General features: G+C 35.4%; 1 protein-coding gene and 1 pseudogene across 1 annotated transcript in view; one reads left to right on the top strand and one right to left on the bottom strand.

Moving 5' to 3' along the window:
* Nucleotides 1–12,971, bottom strand: part of CLOCK (clock circadian regulator) — a 139,121-nt gene that overhangs the window by 80,064 nt on the left and 46,086 nt on the right. The window contains exon 3 of the mRNA XM_028100556.2: nucleotides 2,351–2,442. The gene's annotated coding sequence lies outside the window, so the exon portion shown is untranslated. The remainder of the gene's footprint in view (nucleotides 1–2,350; nucleotides 2,443–12,971) is intronic.
* Nucleotides 11,127–11,618, top strand: LOC114206659 (developmental pluripotency-associated protein 3-like; annotated as a pseudogene).

The following is a 12,971-nucleotide window of genomic DNA, read 5'->3' as shown; positions in this document are numbered from 1 at the left end:
TCACAGCTGAGCCATACAGCATACTACAATCGCCTCCCCTTTCTAAATAATTTTCCCTAGAGTTAATCATTGTTTTATTATTGACTTACTTTTCTATAGACTTATCACCAATTCAGCCCCAAACTCTTCCCTGTCTAAATTTCCTCTTAATATCTTCAAACACATTACACATTCTACCAATTTAATCTCATAGCTATTTATCTTGGTAGCTTCTGACCTATTCCTGTCGGGACTGGAGGCTCTCTATACAGCAACCGGTGATCAAAATCTCAGTTTTACTTTTCCACTCTTCCACTGAGTTTTTCATTTCTAATTTAATTGTTTTTCTTTCATGTTTCATGGATTTAGCATCTCCTCTTACCTCTCTGAAACTATTAAACAATAGTTTTGTGTTTTAATTTTTACCTGCCTGCCTGGTCACCATTTCCCCTAACCTGGCATTTTCCTTTGGCATGATATTTGGCTCTTACATAAGAGGTTTTCCTAAAATGTTTAGTGATCTCTGGTGACCAGCTCATTTAAGGATGGGGTCTAAAAAGATCACTGAAGCTCTGTGTGATAGGGCTTGCTGACTATGAACTTTATTGCAGGGATACCAGGTTGGAATATTTCTTTGGGGAAATTCTTTAAGTCTGTATCTTTAGCTCTTTTCTCTCAGGCTGGTTACAATTTCCAGAAAAGAATCTTCTAAACTACTGACTAAAAATTATTAAAAAAATGGTAGCCTAGGTTCTTAATCCCCCTATTTTCAATATGGTACTCCCATTCTCAACCATGTTTGGTGCATCTCTATTTTATCTTTAGTAGAGAATAAATCTTTAGCCTTCTGCTAAGATAGAGAAGAGGTAGTTGCCTGGAATTCCAAGGTCAAGAAAAGGATCTATGAAATATAATCACCTCTTAGACTGGCAACAAATTGGCCTGTGTTTAGTCCCACTCTTACTCCTCTGCAGAAGTAAAGCATGCTCTCAATTCCTGACATTTTAGAGGTTCTATAGCGCCATAAAAGTTTGTTTCTCATCATTCTCACAGCTGGTTCAGGATTCTAAGATCCATAAGATAGATATCACACTTCCTTTTGCTTTTCAGCTTCCAAAATTTTGTTGTAATTGTTTCTTCTCTTCTCTTTGTTCTTGTGAAGTTATGTCTTTTGTTAAAAAAAAAAAAAATCCTTCTACTTTAGCTTTAATGGAGTTTCAAGAAGAAACAGAACTTAATTGTATTTTTTGCCATCTTTAACTGGAAATTCCCCATTTTTCTCTTCATCAATTTTAATCAGGCTTTCACCCTCACACATTCCCACTGAGATTGTTCACTCTTATTACAGTTATAAAAGACATTCATGTTGCCAAATCTAATGGTTCCTTTACTCTCTATTTTACCTCTTGATAACATATAATGTAACTGATCACCTCTGCTTTTATTACTTTTCTTTTTTTACCTTCTGTGACAGAACACTTTCCTGATTTTTTATACATCTCATTGGCTGTTCCTTCTCCTCTGATTAACACTGGCATGTCCTAAGGCTAAATCCTTCTTAATCTATGTACACTTCCTAGATAATTTCATCCAGACATACTCCTCTAAGTATCTCTCTATACCAATAAATCCCAAATCCACACCCCTAGACCAGATTCTCAACTTCAGAGTCTTATAAACAACTACCTTTGATATTTTTACAGATTTTACAGGTGTCTAAAATATTATACAGCAAAAGAGAACACTTGACTTTCTTACAGAGAAAGCACTCTTACAGAGTACTTTCTTACAGAGCATTCTTTAATTCTGCAAATTTACAGAATTTGCTCCTCTCCCAGTTTTCTTCTCCAACCTAACTTCCATATACTCTTCCCCTCATCTATTATACACCAGTCACCTTTTTTTCTTTCTGTTCCTAAAGTATTCCACGGTCATTTTCATTTACTGCCTGTAAATCTCCTCTCTCAGATCATCATAGGGCTGGCACATTCTTGCCATTCAGATCTTAACTGAAATATTCTTCTTCAATGAAAGCTTTCAAATATTTCCTATTTCTTTCAATAATGAAGGCAGTCACCAGTCTCTATCACATTATCCATTTTAATTCTCTGCATTGACCAATAAATGTTTCATTGGTTTATTATTTGTCCTCCCTCCCTTTAGAATGCAATCCTAAGGAGAGCAGGGACAACTTCTGTCTTGTTCATCACTGTATTCTCAGTACCTAAAGTAGCATCAAGTATTTGGAATAAATTAATACAACAGGAAAATTTTTAAAATAAAACATTCCTCAAATTAGTACGTCAAAATAAGTTTATGGATTCATTTATATATTTTGCTGGAAATACACTCTAAGATACCTTTTCATTACCTTTTGTATTTTTTGGATCTTTTGAACTGATTCTTCAGAAAACTATAGATTCAATGTATTCTTCTATATGGCTGACCATCACTCTCAGAATTCTGTTTAAACAACAAAAAAATTTATTAGATTTACTTAACTTATATAAAAGTTTATCATGAAAAAGTTTTAAAGTAATTTTTAAACATAAAATTTAGAACTTAACCACAAAGTGTACATAAATGTTAAACTCTACAAATTGTTTCTAAGACACAATAACTTAAAGAATAAATGAAAACAATTAACTTGATTCTAGTATAGAAGTTAAAACACAAAGGTATAAATATAACTACAAAAATACATTAATAAGATACACAATAAAAAGATGTAATTTGTGATGTCGATAACAAAGTGTGGAAGGGAGAGATATGTAAGAGAGTTCTGAAGCGCCATCAGTTTAATATAGATTGTCAAAACTATAAGATGTTTTATGTAAGACCTATGGTTAAGCACAAAGAAAATACCTATAGAGGATACACAAAAGGAAATGAGAAAGGAATCAAAGCATGTCATACACACACGCACACAAAAACCCAACAAGAAAAACAAAGACAATAGGAGGAACAAAGTGACAAAAAAACTACAAGACAGTCAAAAACAAATAACAAAATGGACACAGTAAGTCTTCCCTATCAGTAATTACTTTAAATATAAAAGGACTAAAGTCAGCAATCAAAAGAGCAGCTAAATGGATGAGAAAAAGTAAGATCCAACTATTTACTGTCTACAACAGAGTAAACTCTAGATTTAAAGACATACAGAGGATGAAAGTAAAAGTAAAAAGATTGATATGCAAATGTAACCAAAAGAGAGCAGGAGTGGTCATGCTTCTATCCAACAAAATAAACTTTAAGTCAAAAACTGACAAGAGGCAAAAAAAGGCCATTATATAATGATAAAAGGGTCAATTCATCAGGAAGATGTAAGAATGATATAAACACCCAACATGAGAACACCCAAATATTTGAAACAAATACTGATGGAACTGAAAAGTGAAACAGATAGCAACACAATAATAATAGAGATTTCAATACCCCAGTATCAAAAAGGATAAAATATCTAGATAGAATATCAATAAGGAAACAGGCAACTTGAGTAACATTAAAGACCAAATCAACTTAACAGACATATACAGAACTTTCCACCCAACAGCAGCAGAATACACATTCTTCTTAACTGCACATGGAACATTCTCCAGGACATATCACATTTTAGGTCACAAAATAAGTCTTAACAAATTTATGAAGACTGAAATCATACCAACTACCTTTTCTGCCAACAATGGAATGAAACTAGCAATCGATAACACAAGCAGAACTGAAAAATTCACAAATGCATGAAAATTAAACAACACACACCCTTAAGCAGTGGATCAAAGAAGAAATCAAAAGGGAAATTAGAAACCTGGAGACAAACAAAAACATAACACATCAAAACTTATGGGATGCAGCAAAAGCAGTACTAACAGGGAAGTTTATAGTGGTAAATACTACATTAAAAAAGAAAAAATATCTTGGGGGCACCTGGGTGGCACAGTCAGTTAAGCATCCAACTCTTGGTTTCAGTTTAGGTTATGATCTCAGGGTCATGAAATCAAGCCCAGCACTGGGCTCCATGCTCAGCACAGAGTCTGCTTGAGATTCTCTCTAACCCCCCTGCCCCTTCCCCCAGCCCCACTCTCAATTAAAAATAAATAAATAAATCTCATAAATAAAACAAAATCCAATTCTAAAAAAAAAGGAAAAATCTCAAAAATGAATCCTAACTTTACACCTCAAGGAACCAGAGAAAGAACAAACAAGTCCAAAGTTAGCAGAAGGAAGGAAAAAAAAAAAAGCCCAGAGCTAACATCATGATCAACAGTGAAAAACTGAAAGCTTTCCCTCTAAGATGAGGAACAACGCAAGGATGCCCACTCTTACCACTTGTATTCAACACTGTACTGGAAATTTGAGCTAGAGTAATTAGGTAAGAAAAAAAGGCTTACACAAATCCGAAAGTAAGAAGTAAAATTATCCCTGTTCACAGATGACATGATCTTATATGCAGAAAACCCTAAAGATTCCACAAAAAACCAATTAGAACTAACAAATGTCAAAGTTGCAGGATACAAAATCAACACACAAAAATCAGCTGCACTTCTATATACACTAACAATAAACAATCTGAAAAGGAAATTAAAAAAATGTCATTTACAATAGCATCAAAAAGAATAAAATAGTAACAAACCTAACGAAAAAGGCAAAAGACTTGTACACTGAAAACTATAAAATAGTTTTCTGAAATAAGAAATAAGACACAAATAAATGGAGGGAAGTTTACAGTGGACATACAGAGGATGTTTATAGATTTAGTATCATTAAAATTGTCCATATTACCCAATGTCATCTACAGATTCAACGTAATCTCTATCAAAATCCCAATGGCATTCTTTGCAGAAACTGAAAAAGAATTCTAAAATTCATATGCAACCACAAAGGATCTCAACTAGTCAAAAACAATACTGAGAAAAAAGAACAAAGCTGAAGGCCTCACACTTCCTAACCTGTAAACGTTATTACAAAGCTACAGTAATCAAATGTTATGGAAGTGGCATAAAGACGAACGCACTGACCAATGGTAAAGAACAGAGAGCCCAGAAATAAACCTAGGCATATATGGTCAAATGATCTTCAACAAGTGTGCCAAGACTACATAACCAGAAAGCATAGTGTCTTTAACAAACAGTGCAGGGAAAACAGTATATCCACATGCAAAAAAAGACTGAAACTGGATGGTCCCTACCTTACACCATACACAAAAACCAAATCAATATGGATTAAAGACTTAAATGTAAGACCTGAAACTATAAAACTCCTAGAGGAAAACAAAAGGGAAAGTTTCAGGACACAGGATTTGGAAATCATATCTTGGATATGACACCAAAAACAAAGGAAACAAAAGCAAACACTGACAACTGGGACTCCTTCAAGTTAAACAACTTATGCACAGCAGAAGAAACAAGAATGAAAAGGTAATCTATGGAATGGGAGAAAATATCTGATAACCATATATATCTGATAAGGGATTAATATCCAAAATACATAAGAAACTCCTACAACTTAGCAAAACAACAACAAAACCCATAAATAACCCAATTTTTATTTATTAATTTATTAATTAATTTATTTATTTTTAAAGATTTTATTTATTTATTTGAGACAGAGAGAATGAGAGAGAGAGAGAGAGAGCACATGAGGGGGGCGAGGATCAGAGGGAGAAGCAGACTCCCTGCCGTGCAGGGAGCCCGATGCGGGACTCGATCCGGGGACTCCAGGATCATGACCTGAGCCGAAGGCAGTTGCTTAACCAACTGAGCCACCCAGGCGCCCCAATAACCGAATTTTTAAAAAAGGCAAATAACTTAAACATTTCTCCTAAGACATACAAATGGCCAACAGATATATGAAAAGATGCTCAAAATCCTCAATCAAAAGAGAAATGCAAATCAAAACCACAATGAGATATCATAGCAGCCCTGTTAAAATGGCTATTATAAAAACAACAACAAAAATATAGAAAACAGAAATAAATAAGTTTGACAAGAATGCAGAAAAATTGGTACTTTGCTCATGGTGAGTAGGAATGTAAAATGGTGCCACCACTATGGAAAACAGCATATTAATTTCTCAAAAAACTAAAAATACAACTATCATATAATCCAGGAATTCCACTTCTGGGTTATTTATGCAAAAGGATTGAGAACAGGATCTCGAAGAGATCACTGTACTCCTATATGTTCACTGCAGCATATTCACAATAGCCAAGAGGTGGAAACAACCTAAACAGTCCATGGACAAATAAATGGATAAAGGAATGGTATATACATACAATGGAATATTATTTAGTTCTCAAAAAGAAGGAAATCCTTTCATACTTAACAACATGGATGAATCCTGAGGACTTTATGCTAAGTGAAATAAGCCAGTCACATTAAAACAAATAATGCATGATTCCACTTAACATGAGGTGTCTAAAGTAGTCAAACTGATAGAAGCCGAAAGTAGAATGGTGGTTGTCAGGGGCTTGGGGGAGGGGGAAATCAGGAATTGCTGTTCAATGGATATAGAGCTTCATAGTCACACAAGATGAAAAAGTTTCAGAGATCTGTTGTACAAAGAGTTAACAGTACTGTACACACTTAAAATTTTAAAAGAGCAGATTTTGTATATGGTCTTTTCTCCCCATCCATTTAATCTATATATGTCTTTATATTTACAGTGGGTTTCTTGTAGACAACATATAGTTGGATCTTGTTTCTTAATCCACTCTGACAATCTCTGTCATTGAATTGGTACATTTAGGCTGATAGTCAAAGTGATTATTGATATAGTTGGACTAATAGCTACCATACTGATTACTGCTTCTACTTGTTGCCCTTGTTCTTCCCATTTTTGTCTTCCACTCTGTCTTTTGTCGTTTTCAGCATCTTATATGATTTTCTGAGCAGTTTACGGGATTCCTATTCTCTCCTTTCTTAGCACATTGGTTATGTTTGTTTACCTTTTTTTAGTGGTTTAGTGGTTTTCACTTTTTTAGGTGGCTACCCTAAAGTTTACAATATCATTTTTGAAGTTTTTTTCTTTTATATATAGATATATTTTTTAAGTAACCTCTACCCTCAACATGGGGCTCAAACTCACGACCAGGCACGCCTATAATATACATTTACAACTAATCCAAGTTCACTTTCAAATAAACTATACCACTTGACAAATAGTATACCTTATAATAACCAAATAATTCTAATTCCTCTCTCCTATCCCTTGTATTGTCATTCATTTATACATAAGCATGTACGAATGTGTGTGTGTGTATATATATATATACACACACACACACACATACACAAGTATATACAAATTCATTATTGCTACTACTATGAACAAACTGTTATGTGAGGTCAATTAAGAATAAAAACAGAAGTTTGTTGTTATTCTTTTACCTTTACTTACTCCTTCAATGCTCTTTCTTACTTTAGAAACTTCCAAGTTTCCAACCTATTCCATTTTCTTTCTCTCTAAAGAACGTCTTTCAATATTTCCTGCAAGGCAGGTCTACTACCAACAAATTCCCTCAATTTGTTTGAGAAAGTCTTTATTTCTTCATTTTTCAAGAATAATTTCACAGGAAAAAGAATTCTAGGTTGGTGAGTTTTTCTCTCAATACTTTAAATATTTCACTCTACTTTCTTTTCACGTGCACGGTTTCTGAGGGGAAGTCAAATGTAATTCTTTGTTCTTCTATAGGTAAGGTGTTTTCTTCCTCTAGCATCTTTCAGGAATTTTTTCTTCCTATCTAATTTTCTATAGTTTGAAAATGATACACCTAGGTGTTGTTTTGGGGGGGTACTTATCCTTCTTGGTGGTCTCTGACCTGGATCTGTGATTTGGGGTCTGACATTAACTTGGGGAAATTCTCAGTCATTATTATTTCAAAAGTTTCCCTTTCTCCTGGTATTCCCATTACATACATGTTACAACTTTTGTAGTTGTCCCACAGTCCCTGGATATTCTGTTCTTTTTGGTCTTTGTCCTCTTTGCTTTTCATTTTCAAGGATTCTACGAAGATATCCTCTAGCTCAGAGGTTCTTTATTCACGTGTCCGGTCTACCAATTTCTGGTACAGTGTTTAACTCCTTATCTACCTTCTTAGGGTTTCCATCTCTCCACTTACACTGCCCACCTGTTCTTGCACAGTCTATTTTATCCATTAGATCCCTGAGCACATTAATTATAGTTACTTTAAATTCCTGATCTGATAGCTCCAACATCCTTGTGCCATGTCTGGTTCTGATATTTGCTCTGTCCCCTCAAACTGTGTTTTTTGTCTTTTGGTATGCCTTGTAATTTTTTCTTGATTGCTGGACATGATGCACTAGATAAAAGGAACTGCTATAAACAGGCCATTAGTAATGTGGTGGTAGGGGGGAGGGGAAGCATTCTATAGTCCCACGATTAGGTCTCAATCTTTCAGTGAGCCTGTGCATCTGGACTGTGAACTTCATCAATGTTTCTCAGGTTTTTTTCTCCTTCCTTAAACTACCATGGTTAGAGTAGGTAGGCATTTGGTATTTCCCTTCTTCCAGATGAGTTAGACTCCCGTTAACTAGTTTCCCCTGAGAGTGGGTCTTGTTACGAAGACAGTACTCTGGTGTATTTCAAAATGGTTCTTTTTCCCTTACTCCTGCTGGAAGCAAGAGGAGATATTTCTGATATTCACTGTGGGAACCTGGTTGAGCTCTTAGAGGTAAATCTCACAATACTGTTGAGGCCCCTATGACTGGGTCCCTTTGGAGTTTTTAATTGTCAAAGTTATATACAGTGAGCCTCCAGCAACTTGTCAATTACAGTTCTGGTTCTGCACTGGTTTCTGAGGTGGTTTCAGCTCCTAAGTCTCTGTTCTAGGAAGCTGTGACTTCCTGTATTTACCTGACTCTCTAATCTTTGGGAGATTGCCCAGTGATCAAATTTTCCCTGTGGCCCCCCCTTTTTTATGCATCCAAGAATTGATTTTTCTGACCATTCACCTTTTTACTTGTTAGGACAAAGTGGTGACTTTGTTACTTGTTTTTTTTTCCATAATAATATTTTTAAACTCTAAAAGTTAGTGTCACTTTAATAAAATAATTTTAATGTTTAAATCACCAAGTGTATTTTTACCTAGGAACTTTAAAGTAAAAAAAAATTTATGACAGACTCAATTTTTTTCAATTTTTATTACAGTAAAAAATTATAGAAAAATAAAGGTACAATAGATTAGATTAAGGCTGTCAATTACTCATTTTAAGTCAGTAAGTATTTAAGGAGCAAGAGAAGTTCAAGCTCTATGTTAGAGATTATGGGTACTTAATAAATTGAAGTAACCAGTTAACAACAAGGAATTTCTTAGACCTTTTCCTGTAATAGACCATGGTACAAATTAATGACATGATCTAAAGCATTATAACACCAACTGTACAGAGGCTGCTACAGTATTTACTATTTGTTTTCCTGTGAATTAGTTCTCAATAGTTCAAACGCTTGCTTTAAGAATGCCAATGAACATATATGAATTACTTTCACGGAAGTCTCTGCCTCAGCTAACATAAAAATGGTCATGACTAGGGCGCCTGGGTGGCTCAGTTGCTTAAGCGACTGCCTTCGGCTCAGGTCATGATCCTGGAGTCCCGGGATCGAGTCCCACATCAGGCTCCCTGCTCAGCAGAGAGTCTGCTTCTCCTTCTCACCCTCCTCCCTCTCATGCTCTCTCTCATTCTCTCTCTCAAATAAATAAATAAAATCTTTAAAAAAAAAATGGTCATGACCCAATAGTGACTGATAATCATCTTTACATAATATTTATTAAAGAGTCAACTATTCACATATCGCTGGTTCATATTTGGTTTCTCCCACTGTCTACTTTCTGTGTGTGTGTGTGTGTGTGTGTGTTTGCACGCACACGTGCATACTTTAGTTTTCACTTTCACCTTCAAGAACGAAAATTAGGGTGAATTTTACTCAAATTTTTTGGTGCTGTAAATTTCAGGAACCTGTCAATTTCAGTTATCAATGTTCTTTCACTGACAAGGAAAATTAGGAATTACTGTGTTCTTACTATTTTTCATTGTAGAAGTGGAATATCACTATAACATTCTCATTGACAATATTCTCCTAAATCATGAGTTTCTTCAAAACAGGAGTAATAATTTACTTATTCAACTATTACTAGGACCTGTCAGAGTATTCGACAAATCCTAATACTCAACTGGCACTGGTGAATAACTGAATTAAATGAGACCAATTCAACCTTGCCACAAAATTAGTGTAAAACTTTACAGTCAAGTTTGCTTCCGACCCACCCAATGCCATTCTAATTTTTTTTTAATTTTTTAAAAGATTTTATCTATTTATTTGACAGAGAGGGAATGAGAGAGAGAGAGAGCATGAGAGCGGGGAGGGTCAGAGGGAGAAGCCAACTTCCCACTGAGCAGGGAGCCCAATGTAGAACTCAATCCCAGGACTCCAGGATCATGATGTGAACCAAAGGCAGTCACCCAACCAACTTAGCAACCCAGGCACCCCATTCTAAATTTTTTTGAATGAAGAATATAATTGTATATGCAAAATAACAGCAACAAAAAAGGATATTTTTTTATAGCAAAAGATGATATATTTTTGAGAAAAGGCGATTTTTGATAACAAAACAATATTCTGGGAAATTGAAGGAATCAAAAATAAAATGATCTGAGTCAAAAGCACCAGAGCAACAGGACTGAGTTCCTAAAATGTGCATGAAACAAAATTCAGAAGCCAGATCCCTGTGTCCTAGTTAGTTTTAAGTACTTTGGATAGTGCTACCCAGTCAGAATTAAAGCAGCTAATAAACAGCATGCTGGAGGAGTCAGTATAAAACTTAAGATCTACGGAATTTAGAAAGGTATGGATGGAAATCTCTAGAAAATAACTAAACCACCTAAGCCTCAGAATTCGTAGCTAAGAGGGTTCTTGTGAACAATAAAAGATATAATGAATAGGGATACCTATTTTTATTAACAAAATAAATACAAATGGCAACCACCCCTTGGAAAAAAACAAACGTCTTAAACATTTGCAGCATGACAAAGGGTTAATATCTTTACCACATAAGGATATTTAGAAGTTATTCAGAAAAATGTTAAAATCCAACCTCCCCCATCCCCGAGCCCCTCCCCCACCTTAGGCTTTCAATGGATTCACCAAAGCAGCTTTACCCAACCTGGGCCCCGGGATCATCGCAGATGCCCAGTGAAGAGAATTCCCAGGAAGGTTCAGCTGCCTCTCAAACTATCTCCAAAGTGTTAATAAAGAACCTTAGTAAATTGACTCTCAACCCCAGTATCAAACTCCCTTCCCCTCTACCAGAATATCTACCCCAACAGCAGGACAGAGAGAAGAAACCACAGGGGCTGGTTGACCGCATCCTCAGCACCAGGAGGAGGACTGGAGTAAGGGCTTTGTTAACTGCTCGGAAAGAAAGGATGGAAAGGATGATGCGACTGATTCAATACCAGCACTACCTCAACCAGCGGTCCATGCTTCAAAAAGATCTACAGCAGAAGGAAACTGAGGCTGAATCAAGAGTGGAAAGATGTAGACGTAGCTGTCATCACTGCCTGTATCATTAAGATCTTTCTGAGGACACCAGCATGAAGAATAATTATGACACAGAGTCTATGTAAACATAAACTTTATTCTTGTACTGTTTCTTCTTGCTAGTAATTTTAGGATCATTATGCAGCAGAGCTTACGGGTATGTTAGGACAAACTGCATAACATTTTACTAATCTATGATATAAGCTCTTTTTTTGTATCTTTTCTACCTTGATACCAGTAATTTGTGAGGAATCCTGTAGTTTGCATCTGAATGACCTCAATACACTTCCACATTTTGATTTGACCTAAGGAAGCACTAATAGGTTTTGAATGTGGCCTGTGTGTTTGAGAAGCCTGAAGTCATTAAGATAAAACCTAGCATCAAAAACTGGAAGCTAAGTAACTTGTGCAGAAGGAATACACAGAAAACTTTGGGTGGTTTGGTTAGAGCATAACTAGGGCAGAGTGCACAGGCTAGATTTTCGGGTTTTCAAAAATTGAATTGTAATAAAAATTTTTTGATATGCTATTTCAATTTTTAGTAGCAAATGTGTGTGTAGAGGATCTTATTAAAATTGAGACTTATTTGAAAAAAAATAAAAATAAAATAAAATCCAACCCCGCCCAAGCAAAATGTATAACCAAATGAGGCACAAAGAAAACAAATGGCTAATAAATATAAAATTATTCCTGGCTAGATATGAAAGAAGCTTTGTTATAAATATTAGTGATTCCTTAAAAATTATACTTCATATAGTTATCATTCAGCAAATATTTACTGAGCACCAATACAAGTGTCCAACACTATGCTAATGGTAGTTTTAAAATGGCAAAACAGTCATATCAACTGCATTTGAGGCACTTCCCAAAGGCATGCACAAAATGCTCTGTGAATACATACGAGGGACACAGAAGTTGAGGAAGCCTCCTGGAAGAAGTAGTCCCTAAGTTGAGATCTTTAGGATGAATAAAATTCACCAGGCCAAGAGACAGAGAACTGTGATGCCAAAAGAACAGTAAATGCAAAGGTCTGGACACATAAGCAAGAACTATAATTTTAGGGTACTGTAAGTAGTTCAGCATGATTAGAGCAAAAACCAAGGACAGGGTGGGGTAAAAACTGGGGGTAAGAGATAAGAACGATGAGGTGTGTATATCATGAAAGGCCACATGAGGTTTAGAAAAAAATCACCTGCCCCTCAATAGCAACATGAAAACACTGAAGTAGCTTTAAGCAGGGAAGTTAACATTAATAGATTTGTTCTTTTGAAATATCATTCTGGCTACAATATAAAGAATGGAATGAAGAAGTCAAGACTAGAGTTAGGGAGACTAAGAGAAGAAGGTTACTATAATAATGCAGGCAAAATAATACAGAGGCAGAGGTTATATAAAGAAATGTAAGAATTTTAATAAGGGCACTGGATGGCTCAGTCGGT

The sequence above is a fragment of the Eumetopias jubatus genome, unplaced genomic scaffold, assembly GCF_037043125.1.
Source record: "Eumetopias jubatus isolate StellerSeaLion01/CBP00866 unplaced genomic scaffold, mEumJub1_p1.0 scaffold_2, whole genome shotgun sequence".
NCBI lineage: Eukaryota > Metazoa > Chordata > Mammalia > Carnivora > Otariidae > Eumetopias > Eumetopias jubatus.
This window is presented reverse-complemented; position numbering and strand designations above follow the sequence as displayed.